We start from the raw sequence: 12,720 nt of genomic DNA, 5'->3' as shown, positions 1-12,720 counted from the left end.
ACCGGACGTGATCAAATTCGCCCGGCCGACTTCGTAGCTGAGTTAAAAAATGTTAATTTCAAAGAGGCTTTGGTTAATTTTATTATCGACGACTGGAACAGTGATTACATGGCTCCTTTTATAGCAAATAGGCAAATTTATTTAAAAATAAATAAATGTAAGGCGCGATAACCTCCGAAGAGATCTAAGGCCGAGCTTCTCTTCCAAGTTGCGTCGTGCTCCTCTTGATTTTCCGTTCAAATTGGCCGGACGGGACCTACATGTTTTATGCCGACTCCGAACGGCATCTGCAAGGCAGATGAGTTTTCACTGAGAGCTTTTCATGGCAGAAATACACCCGGAGCGCTTGCCAAACACTGCCGAGGGGCGACCCCGCTTAGAAAAATTTTCTTCTAATTGAAAAACCTTATTTCTAAAATTTTGATGTTGCTTTGCCCGGGAGTTGAACCCAGGGCATACGGTGTGATAGGCGGAGCACGCTACCATCACACCACGGTGGCCGATTAATTGAAAAATTACTTAATAGATTTTACCAAAGAAAAATATAGTATGCCAATGTTACAAAACTAAATTAATAGAATTATTTCAATTGTATGAAACATATAAAAAAGAAACGCTCGAAGGAAAATATGGAAAAACAGCGCAATTTTACATGATATATATAAATTTAATAGATTACTATTTCATGTTGAATAGCAGCATAAGAGCGGCAAATTTCGAGACATTTCTGTATGTTTTACCAAAAATTAGTAACTTATTTTTTATATTTAACTTACAAAATTATTCTCGATATTTGGTTAAATATCATGACAATCTAATGAAGGTGGACGAATCTCATCCTGGTTTAGGAGAACAGTTCCGAAAAGGATCGTTTGGCATCAAGAGGACAGAAAAACCGTTTTCCAGACAACCTGTCGATTTAACATTGGAGCAAACTATAAATACAGATGCTGCAAATAAGTTAACAGGCATAAGTCACATGACGAATTCTATTGCAGCCCGTCAAAGATGGTGTAAAAGCCACAGTTTTAGATCGACTATAATTGCTTTTGTTATGGAAGAGACAGGCATAAGGAAGCGCCAGGATATTACTGCTGATCTTGAAAAAAATCGTATTCAAAAAAATTCTACGCAAATTTATAAGTTAATTGAAGCGATTAATGAAAATATTAATCCTTTTTCAAATAATATCGATCGTAATTGTTTATTTAACATTTCAACGGGTGAATCAGTACCAGATAATATTGCGACATTTTTATTGAACATCGAGAAGAATGGGAACGAACAGCGAGAAAGATTTATTGAAGAATGGGCTGCAGATAAAGACAGCTTTGAAAAAGTTATAAAACAAAATAAAATTTTTAATTTCAGTAATACTGTACAGAAGAAGAAGATGTCAGTTTCTGGTAAAGTTGTAGAAGTCCGTATGGAACGAGATTTATTCGGCCAATTGCTGTCCGTATCTTTACAACAAACTTTAGATATTGATAAAGTCTTGACATATCCATTAACACCTGTACCTTTTTCATTGTGCCATTTAGATCGTACTATTTGTACGACTGCTAAATCAGCTCTTTTGAAATTATTAGAAAAAAAAACGGACAATATACCTCCTGCACATACTGACATCATAGTTTTCGATGGTTTTTTTATTCTCCATTTAATGAAAGAAGTACCGTTAACGTTTGGCAACGTATAGGAAAAAATTTTGCAAATGTTTCTCATGAACAAAGCCTCTATTGTTATAATAGCATTTGACCGATACATGTTTCCATCCATAAAAGATCATGAGCATATTTTACGAGGAATGAGACGCTCCAACTTTCACATTACCGGACGTGATCAAATTCGCCCGGCCGACTTCGTAGCTGAGTTAAAAAATTTTAATTTCAAAGAGGCTTTGGTTAATTTTATTATCGACGATTGGAACAGTGATTACATGGCTCCTTTTATAGCAAATAGGCAAATTTATTTAAATTTTGATAAATGTTATAAAAATGAGGTCGTAAATAATTGCGTACAAAGAACGGAAGATTTTAATTTAAATTGTCCAGCGCACGAGGAGGCAGATACAAAAATAGTATATCACATTTGCAAAATAAATTTTGAAGCTAATATTACTATAAGATGTTCAGATACTGATGTTGCAATTATAATGCTAGCAAATATGGAAAATACCCGTAAAGACGTTAATATTTCAATGGAATTTGGCATAGGAAATCATCAACGATTCATTAATATAACAAAATTGTACAAAAATTTGGGTCCACAGTTGAGCGCCGCATTACCAGGTTTTCATGCTCTCACAGGTAAAACTGATAAACTGTTCATTAATATTACAAAATATATCTTCTGAAAAATGCTTTTGTTATTAAATATTTAATTCTCTTCTTAGGTTGCGACTTCAATCCAGCTTTCTTTCGAAAAGGCAAAAACCGACCATTTCAGTTGCTACAGAAAACACAAAAATATATAGATGCTTTTAAAAAAATTAGTAATATTTCTGAAATAGATATTAACAAAGAATTTTCAACAATTGAGGAATATGTTTGCCGCATATATGGCTTCACAAAGATAAATGAGATTAACAAAGCGCGTGTAGCGAGTTTCGTAAAAACTTACAAAATACTGGACAACGATGACGTCTTTCAACTACCAAAAAAAAGTATCGACGGATATGCAATGCCACCATGCCAATCCGAATTGCGGCAACATTTTCTAAGAACGTGTTACATTGCACATCTCTGGGCTCATGCTTTTTGTAAAAATCCTTCTCCATTTTTTTCCAGAAAATTATGGTTGGGAAGAAAAAGAAGAGAAGTACATTTTCAAGTGGTTCGAAGGCACGCAATTGCCATCACAAGTGTCAGAAATTACACTCGACTCAACTGAAGATAATACTGAAGGTATTATATTTTACGTTATATATTTTAATAAAATTTACTTAATAATTAATTTATTAATTTTTATTTTATTTATAGAAAATGATGAGAATCAACTAGACACCTCAGAAGCCTTACCTTCGAGCGACGAGGAGGATAGCGGACAAAGTAAATAATGAGTCAACTGATTCGGAAGATGAATAATTATTATTTAAAAAATTATTAATAATTTCATGATCAAAATGTTAATATTGGTGTTCTCTCAAATTAAAATATTTTAATACAAAGACTTTAGTTTTACAAATAAAAAATAGAATATTTCTCATTTACTGCATATTTTAGAACCTTTGTGTGCAAATATTTAAGCGAATTAAATATTAACATCGCTGAAAATGAAATATGTTATACTATTTAACATGTATTTAAAGAAAATGCTCATCAGCTGCTTGTTATGCAAGGGAAAACTAGTCAGCTGATGCCAAGAAAACAATGCGGGACGCTGGGTTTCGCTCGCCGCGAATGATGTTTATTGCATCAGCTGACGGTCTTTCCCCCGCCTAACAGCCAGCTGACTTACTTTTTCCTCACTTAAATAATAATTCTTGTTATGTAAACAAATTTTAACGATGGTAAAATATTTTTATTTTTTATTTACACTCTTTATATTCACAGCTGATGCATTTTCCATTTGCATATCAACAGCTGACTATCATTTTTCATTATTTTATAATACAATTTAATAAAAAAATAAGTTTCAGCTATGGTAATATATTTTTATTTAAAAACATTTTTTACGCGTGGGAGGCGCTCCAGCGCCTACATCCACCGCTGTTTCGTACATGTACGCAGATTAAACTACTATTAAAAAAAAAAAACCAACGATGGTAAAATAACAAGCTCGAAAATAACGCTGCCTCCCGGACTATTATACGTTTACACACTTTATAAGGCGTTTATACGGTTACATGAGTCCCCCTATTATTTAGTCAGAAAGAGTAATCAAATTGTATTTATATGTATGTAGGGAAATTCAAAATTTAATCATCTAAATGCTGAGTGGGAACCATCTAAAGCAGAGAGGCAAAATCTAGCGCATGTGTTCACCCTGTCTTTGTCCATCTTTGTCTCCTCGGAAAGCTGTACCGCTACTAAAGACTGCTGAACCAGACCCCAACGGGTTAGGGCGCTTAGAATATACCCGCGGCAGGTACGCCTGCCGTATGAGGCGACTAAAATACCAACGATTGAAGGGGTTGTGTAGCGCAATCCTTTCAAGGGGTTGCCAGCGCAATTAATAGCTTTTTGAGGTTGAAAACTCACCTAACCGTTCCGACGCTCTGGCGACCCCAAGTTCCTCATGCATCTAGTGGGTGGAAGGGCGGTATGGCCTTGCAAGTTTCATGTGGTCATACCGAAGTGATCACGTTGTTGTTGTTTTTGTAGCGATAAGAACACTCCTCGAAGGCCTTGGGGAGTGTTATCGATGTTGATGGTCCTTTGCCTTTACCTATGGGGACTGTCTTTATCGCTGCAACATAATACTCCGCAAAAGCTTTTTATACGGTCAACCATGGCACGTTACTGCAAGAGCTGGAGGGTTTCCCCTTCCCCGAAGTCTTAAGAGGTGGACCGCAAATTATCTGTCTGGAGGGCAAGCATCGGAGTAAATACGGAATGTAACATTCAAACCTATCCCAACTTTTGTTTAACTTCTACATATCAAAGCTACCTTCATCACCAGAGGGAGGCACTATCGTTTCCTACGATCGATAAGCTTTGTAGCAAAATAAACAGCTATCTCCCTGATCTCTCCAATTTCTTCGCCTGGCGAAACCTGACATTGTCACCGACTAAATCATCGGCGACCTTATTTACAACATGGCCGCTCCAAATGTCGACCATATTGAACATTCACGTCGATGGCACCACGCTAGCGACTGTCTTAAACCCCAAAATCTTGGGTGTGACGTTCGATCAGGATCTAAATTTTGGAGAGCATGCAGCCGCAATTGTACCGAAACCCAGAGCCGCAATAAAATCCTCAAATCTCTTGCCGACAGTACTTGCGGTAAATATAAACCACCGCTTGCTACGCGTCCCCGATATGGTCGCCAAGCCTAAAGAATACTCACTGGAAGAAGCTACAGGCCTGCCAAAATAACGCCCTCAGAACCGCAACGGGCTGTCTTCTTATGTGCCCAGAACACCATCTACATAATAAGGCGAGAATACTCCCAATTAGGGAGAGAAATGAAATGCTAGCCTAACATTTTCTGTTGAATACCCAGAAACCTGGGCATTGTTGTTGTTGTAGCAGTGCTTCGCCTCACCTAACAGCCGCGACCGATCACAAATTGTCATCAGTATCCTCTAACGGGAGTCCAAGGAAACTTGCTGTTTCAACAGGGGTGGACCATAAGGAAAGGGGTGTTAGAGGCGTTGGCACCACATTACAATTAAAGAGATGGTTGGTGTCATGTAGGGACACATTGCAAGCGGGCATATATTTTGTATGTAGGGGTTGATTCTGGATATGTAAGAGTTTAACCTGTTACAGTATCCAGAACGAAGTTGAGCAAGAGTGACACGCATTTCCCTGGGGAGTATGTGTTCCTCTTCCGGGAGTTTTGGATACTTTTATTTGAGTAATGGATTCACCGGGCAATTCCCGGCATAAAGCTCCGACGCCTGTTTGTGGAGTTCACCAAGGACCTGCTTGTGTTTTTTCGCTTCATACGGCTGGGTTCTCAGGTACCGTATTTCCTCAAAATGCTTACGGAGATGACTCCTTAAGCCCTTAGGCGGTGCTGGCTCATCAATCAGATGTCTGTTGGGATGCTCAGGTTTATGGGTATTCAACACGAACTGTTTGGTCAGCATCTCATTTCTCTCCCTGAAGGGGAGTATTCTCGCCTCATTATGCAGATGGTGTTCTGGGGACATAAGAAGACAGTCCGTGGCGATTCTGAGAGCAGTATTTTCGCAGGCCTGTAGCTTCTTCCAGTGGGTAATTTTTAGGCTTGGCGACCATATGGGTGACGCGTAGCACGTAATCGGCTGGCTAATTGCTTTGTATGTAGTCATGCGCGTTTCTTTATCTTTTCCCCAAGTACTGCCAGCGAGGGATTTGAGGATTTTGTTACGGCTCTGAATTCTCGGAACAATTTCGGCTACGTGCTCACCAAAACGTAGATCCTGATCAAACGTCACACCCAAGATTTTGGGGTGTAGGACAGTCGGTAGCGTAGTGCCGTCGACGTAGATGTTCAAAATGGTCGATATTTGGGTGTCCATGTTGTAAATAAGGTTGCGGAAGATTTATTCGGTGATAATGCCAGGTTTCGCGAGGCGAAAAAACTGGAGAGACCAGGGAGGTAGCCGTTTATTCTATTGCATATTGCCATCGATCTGTGGGCCTGGGCCTGTGGCCATTATTGTGCAGTCATCGGCGTAGGAAACGATTGTGACTCCTTCCTGTGGTGAAGGTAGCTTAGATATGTAGAAATTAAACAAAAGTGGGGAGAGGACACCACCGTGTGGCACCCCTTATTTAATTCTTCTTGGTTTTGATGTATCTTTTCTAAATTGCACCGATGCCTGCCGACCACCCAGATAATTTGCGGTCCACCTTTTAAGACATGGGGGAAGGGTAGACCCTTCCAGGTCTTGCAGTAACGAGCCATGGTTGACCGTATCAAAAGCTTTTGATAGGTCTAGCGCTACGAGTATTGTTCTATAGTGGGGGTTTTGATTTAAACCGCAATTTATCTGGGTGCTAATGGCATTTAGCGCGGTGGTAGTACTATGGAGTTTTCTGAAGCCATGCTGATGATAGGCTAGCTGCAAATTTGCTTGGAAATAAGGGAGCAGAATGGCTTCAAGCGTCTTTGCCACTGGCGATAGGAGAGATATCGGACGATACGACTCACCTATGTTAGCTGGTTTCCCAGGCTTTAGTAGTGGGACCACCTTGGCCATTTTCCATTTCTCAGGTATGACAAAGGTGGAAAGAGACAGGTTGAAGACATACGCTAAATATTTGAAACCCTCTTTCCCTAGGCTTTTAAGCATCGGCATGGTTATGCCGTCTGGGCCCACTGCTTTGGATGGTTTAGCGTGACCAATGGCGTCCTCAACCTCTTTAGCGGTGATAGTGATTGGTGACGCGCTGAATTTGTGTTTATGTGCGTGTCTGTTGGCCCTCCGTCTATCTTTGTCGACCGTAGAATGCCATATATATTGTGGGCAGAAAGCGCTCGCGCATTTTTTCGCATCCGAGAGCACTTTATCGCCAAAGGCGATGGAAACTTTGTCTTTGTGCTTAGACGGATACGATAGGGACTTTACGGTGGACCAAAGTTTGCCCACACCGGTAGAGAGGTTACAGCCATTAGGTGCTCCTTTCATTTCGCCCGCTTGTGTTCATCCACAAGCAATCTGATGCGTTGGTTTATATCCCTTATTTGGGGATCGCCTGGATCAAGCTGTCTTATAAGGTCACGTTCTCTCGCTAAGTTTGCGGCCTCCGCCGGGAAGTGGAGCCGAATTTCGGGAATTCTCCCGGCGGGAATGAAACGTGCCGAGGCGGATTCAATGACCTTGCGGAAGGCACGCTCCCCTTGGCGGGCATCAGTCGGGATAGGGAGGGCAGCAAAGAAGTTGTCTGTAAAAGTCGCCACTCTGGGGGTAAGTGACGGGTAGCTACGCCTGGGTTGAGGAAGGCTAGGACGCAATTGCTGTTGTGGCCCTGGGACTGGGCGTCCTTGGGCAAGCATTGGGGTACCCGGATGATTTGGGTTTGCGAGCTGGCAACATGGCGCGATGAAACCCGTCGGGGGGTTGCCGTCGCGGAGACCAGAACATGTAGGAAAGTGGCACCACCCAAGGCAGGAGCTGCATTGGGCGGATGTCGCAAACATATATATTCTGTGCTGGCAAACGGTGCAAACGGAGGTAGGGACTAAGAGTCTGTTTACCTGACCTACACGATTGCTACCGGAAAAGAGAGAGGGAGAAGACGGGGGCAGGAGCTGATGCTCAGCATTGCTACCGAGATATAGTAGTTATGATTGGTGGCAGCTGTTTGAGTTGTTGTCGCCGTGGGACGCGAGCAGCAGTAGGTACTTGTTGTGGCTTGCTGAGCAGCGGGGCTGCTGGCAGGTAGTGGGGCGCTTAGGCGTAGACTACGGGAACAGCAAGGAGCCACAAAAGATTTATATAAGTTACGTGGAAGTCAGGTTTTGGGGTCAAGCCCAAACAACCTGTCCGATGCAACCATCCCTTATACGAGACACACTGAACAGAGTATGACCGTCCTAAAAAAGATTCTTTTCCGGCAGATGCATTAAAACCATTTCTCAGGACAGGGGTCAGGAGACGGACCCGGATTGGATTCGATACCTTCCCGGAGCAAGAGAATATGGAGCAGTCCCGCTGCAAGGAGCTGCTGGGAGGATGACAATTTGTGGGAGGGACGCAACAAATTAAATGTGGTTACACTGAAATGACAGTCTTTGCTCGGGGAAAATCCCGAGTCGCTCCGGTACATAGAACCGACTGCCTTGGGAAGCGAAACCTGGGCATCCTAACAGACATCTGATTAATGAGCCTACAACGCCAAGGGGGCTTAAGGGGTCATCTCCGTAAGCATTATGAGGTAATACGGCACCTGAGAACACAGCCGTATGAAGCTAACTTTAACTGTAGTTCAAACCCGCACTGAAAAACCAGGAATAAGACAACGCACAAAAAAATCCTGCTCATCTCAGCTTAAGCGGCTGAAGTGGCAGGGCTAAACTCGCACTGAAAAACCGGGCATAATACAATAGACAAATTCCAGAAATATGCAGCAGAAAGACTTGGGCAACCTTAAGTTGTTACCACCGTAGAGGAGTTGGAGGAGTGCAATAACTTAAGACTAACAGCAGAGCTTGTCCTCTGAGAGAATTCAATGGAAAGGCAAAACCACGATCGTGGAGTATGGAGTTGAGTCTTCTTAGACGGCGGGTAAAGATTTATAAGCTGGAAAAATTTGCGGAAAGTGAAGAGGCCTGGGGCGAATACTGAGATCTGTTGGGGATCTACAAATGGGGCATCAGCAGGTTAAAAAGGAAAAAAAAGGAGTCCCTCAACGACAACAACACAGTAAAGCATTTGTAGCTCCATTCCTTTTATTGTTTGTGCCTCAATATAAATTTATTTGCGACGCCACTCGACATACAAGTTTATATAATTGCGTTCATGGTAGCTGGTATAGAAAATAAGACATAATGATAAAAGGCATATAATTAGTTATATGTAAATATATATACATATGCAATGGATTTGGTAACAGCCAAACAACTGACGTATCTGGCAGGCACATTCATACATACTCTTCCCTAAACAACCCCATATGGTGCAACTTATATAAATTCAAATATTTTTCTTAGGATGGAAGACCAAGTCAAGTCCTTTAACTTGCTTATATGCCTCCTCAATTTCATTCATAACTGAGTTTGTTTTCGATAACACTACCGACATCGCACTTCCGGAATGCAAATATAATAGACACACAAATATCTGCATATGAATGTTTATAGATTTAACAATACCTTGCAAAATAGCATTAGTTTTACTTGATTATAAATTTCAGCAAAATGCTGAAAAATTAAAGTCGAAACTTCACAATTAGAATCGAAAAAACACGGAATTTTCTTTTTTAGCAAGGCAAAATACAAGGCGAATTCATTACAGGTGGTGTTATCCCATCAGCTGATTGCTTCTTCTTGATAATTTTCCATACAAAGTCTTGTACAGCAAAATGTCAGTTAATCGAAATCCAAGGCGAATCTATACCAGGTGGTGTCAAAGCGAATTCAATCAATTCGCCGTGCAGATGAATGTCAAGTCAAAAGAAAATTTTCATAGATTTCGATTAACTGACATTTTGCTGTACAAGACTTTGTATGGAAAATTATCAAGAAGAAGCAATCAGCTGATGGGATAACACCACCTGTAATGAATTCGCCTTGATCGAAATCTATGAAAATTTTCTTTTGACTTGACATTCATCTGCACGGCGAATTGATTGAATTCGCTTTGACACCACCTGGTATAGATTCGCCTTGGGCAAAATATAACTCTCATAGTGGTGAAAACCATAGTGTACCTATACCAAGTGTGTCAACTAAGCGATGAACGTCAAAACTACAAACAGCCTCGCTCACCTGATGCAAATCTAAGGTCTAGAGTTGCATTTTTGGTACGTAAGAGTACTTCAAGCTGAGTTGCATTTAATAGCTAAATAAAACTTTGTAGTATTTACAGATGTAATAGTTGCATATATTTCCGCGGAAATAAGAATACTAGACTTGTAGCCTGCAACAATGCGGAAAGAAAGCAAAATTTATTTAAATTAGAGTCAAAATATAAAGCGCCACACGTGTAACATGGAAAAATTTCACTTCTAAGGCTGTTTACACAAATGCATAAGTGCAAAATTATATAAAACGCTTTGGTCACTTCAAAATTATATATGACGCTACTTTATTTTTGCTTGGATTACAAGCTAAAAAAACTAACGAAACTTTATCGAAACTTCAAAACACAAAAAAAAATTCTATCATGAAAAAGCGAGGCCACTATTCCCCCATAACTAGCGAGTTTGTCATGTTTTTATACTCAGTTGAGCAGAGCTCACAGAGTATATTAACTTTGATTGCATAACTGTTGGTTGTACAGGTATAAAGGAATCGAGATAGATATAGACTTCCATATATCAAAATCATCAGTATCGAAAAAAAATTCGATTGAGCCATGTCCGTCCGTCCGTCCGTCCGTCCGTCCGTCTGTCCGTTAACACGATAACTTGAGTAAATTTTGAGGTATCTTGATAAAATTTGGTACGTAGGTTCCTGGGCACTCATCTCAGATCGCTATTTAAAATGAACGATATCGGACAATAACCACGCCCACTTTTTCGATATCGAAAATTTCGAAAAATCGAAAAAGTGCGATAATTCATTACCAAATACGCATTAAGCGATGAAATTGGTAGGTGAGTTGAGCTTATGACGCAGAATAGAAAACTAGTAACATTTTTGACAATGGGCGTGGCACCGCCCACTTTTAAATGAAGGTAATTTAGAAGTTTTGCAAGCTGTAATTTGGCAGTCGTTGAAGATATCATGATGAAATTTGGCAGGAACGTTATTCTTATTACTTTATGTCTGCTTAATAAAAATTAGCAAAATCGGAGAACGACCACGCCCACTTTTTAAAAAAATTTTTTTTTTAATTCAAATTTTAAAAGAAAAGTTAATATCTTTACAGCATATAAGTAAATTATGCCAACATTCAACTCCAGTAATAATATGGTGCAAAAAAATACAAAAATAAAAGAAACTTTCAAAATGGGCGTGGCTTCGCCCTTTTTCATTTAATTTGTCTAGGATGCTTGTAATGCCATAAGTCGAACAAAAATTAACCAATCCTTGTGAAATTTGGTAGACGCTTAGCTTCTAGGACGATAACTGTTTTCTGTGAAAAAGGGCGAAATTGGATGAAGCCACGCCCAGTTTTTATACACAGTCGACGGCCTTCCGCTGGGCCGTTAACACGATAACTTGAGCAAAAATCGATATATCTTTACTAAACTCAGTTCACGTACTTATCTGAACTCACTTTGTATTGGTATAAAAAATGGCCGAAATCCGACTATGACCACGCCAACTTTTTCGATATCGAAAATTACGAAAAATGAAAAAAATGCCATAATTATATACCAAATACGAAAAAATGGATGAAACATGGTGAGGTAATTGGATTAGTTTATTGACGCAAAATATAACTTTAGAAAAAAACTTGGTAAAATGGGTGTGACACCTACCATATTAAGTAGAAGAAAATGAAAAAGTTTTGCAGGGCGAAATCAAAAGCCCTTGGAATCTTGGAAGGAATACTGTACGTGGTATTACATATATAAATAAACTAGCGGTACCCGACAGATGATGTTCTGGATCACCCTGGTCCACATTTTGGTAGATATCTCGAAAACGCCTTCACATATACAACTAAGGGCCACTCACTTTTAAAACCCTCATTAATACCTTTAATTTGATACCCATATCGTACAAACACATTCTAGAGTCACCCCTGGTCCACGTTTATGGCGATATCTCGGAAAAGGCGTCCACCTATAGAACTAAGGCCCACACCCTTTTAAAATACCCATTAACACCTTTCATTTGATACCCATATCGTACACAAAAGTTCTAGAGTCACCCCTGGCCCACCTTTATGGCGATATCTCGAAAAGGCATCCACCTATAGAACTAAGGCCCACTCCCTTTTAAAATACTCATTAACACCTTTCATTTGATACCCATATCGTACAAACAAATTCTAGAGTCACCCCTGGTCTACCTTTATGGAGATATCTCGAAAAGGCGTCCACCTATAGAACTAAAACCCACGCCCTTTTAAAATAGTCATTAACACCTTTCATTTGATACCCATATCGTACAAACAAATTCTAGAGTCACCCCTGGTCCACCTTTATGGCGATTACTCGAAAAGGCGTCCACCTATAGAACTAAGGCCCACACCCTTTTAAAATACTCATTAGCACCTTTCATTTGATACCCATATCAAGGCGTCCTTCTATAGAACTTAGGTCCACGCTCTTTTAAAATACTCATTAATACCTTTTATTTGATACCCATATCGTACAAAATAAATTCTAGAGTCACCCCTGGTCCACCTTTATGGCGATATCTCGAAAAGACGTCCACCTATAGAACTTAGGCCCACTCCCTTTTAAAATTATCATTAACACATTTCATTTGATACCCATATC

General features: G+C 40.1%; 1 protein-coding gene across 3 annotated transcripts in view; it reads right to left on the bottom strand.

Moving 5' to 3' along the window:
- Positions 1-9,623, bottom strand: part of AdipoR (adiponectin receptor) — a 30,223-nt gene extending 20,600 nt beyond the window's left edge. For 2 of the 3 annotated variants that reach the window (XM_067760475.1, XM_067760477.1), the window contains exon 1: positions 9,476-9,623. The gene's annotated coding sequence lies outside the window, so the exon portion shown is untranslated. The remainder of the gene's footprint in view (positions 1-9,475) is intronic. The other variant, XM_067760476.1, reaches the window with a different exon arrangement.
- Between the last annotated feature and the right edge of the window lie 3,097 nt (positions 9,624-12,720).

The sequence above is a fragment of the Eurosta solidaginis genome, chromosome 1 (genome assembly GCF_040869045.1).
Source record: "Eurosta solidaginis isolate ZX-2024a chromosome 1, ASM4086904v1, whole genome shotgun sequence".
NCBI lineage: Eukaryota > Metazoa > Arthropoda > Insecta > Diptera > Tephritidae > Eurosta > Eurosta solidaginis.
The sequence above is the reverse complement of the archived record's forward strand: the minus strand, read 5'-3'. Positions and strand labels throughout refer to the sequence as shown.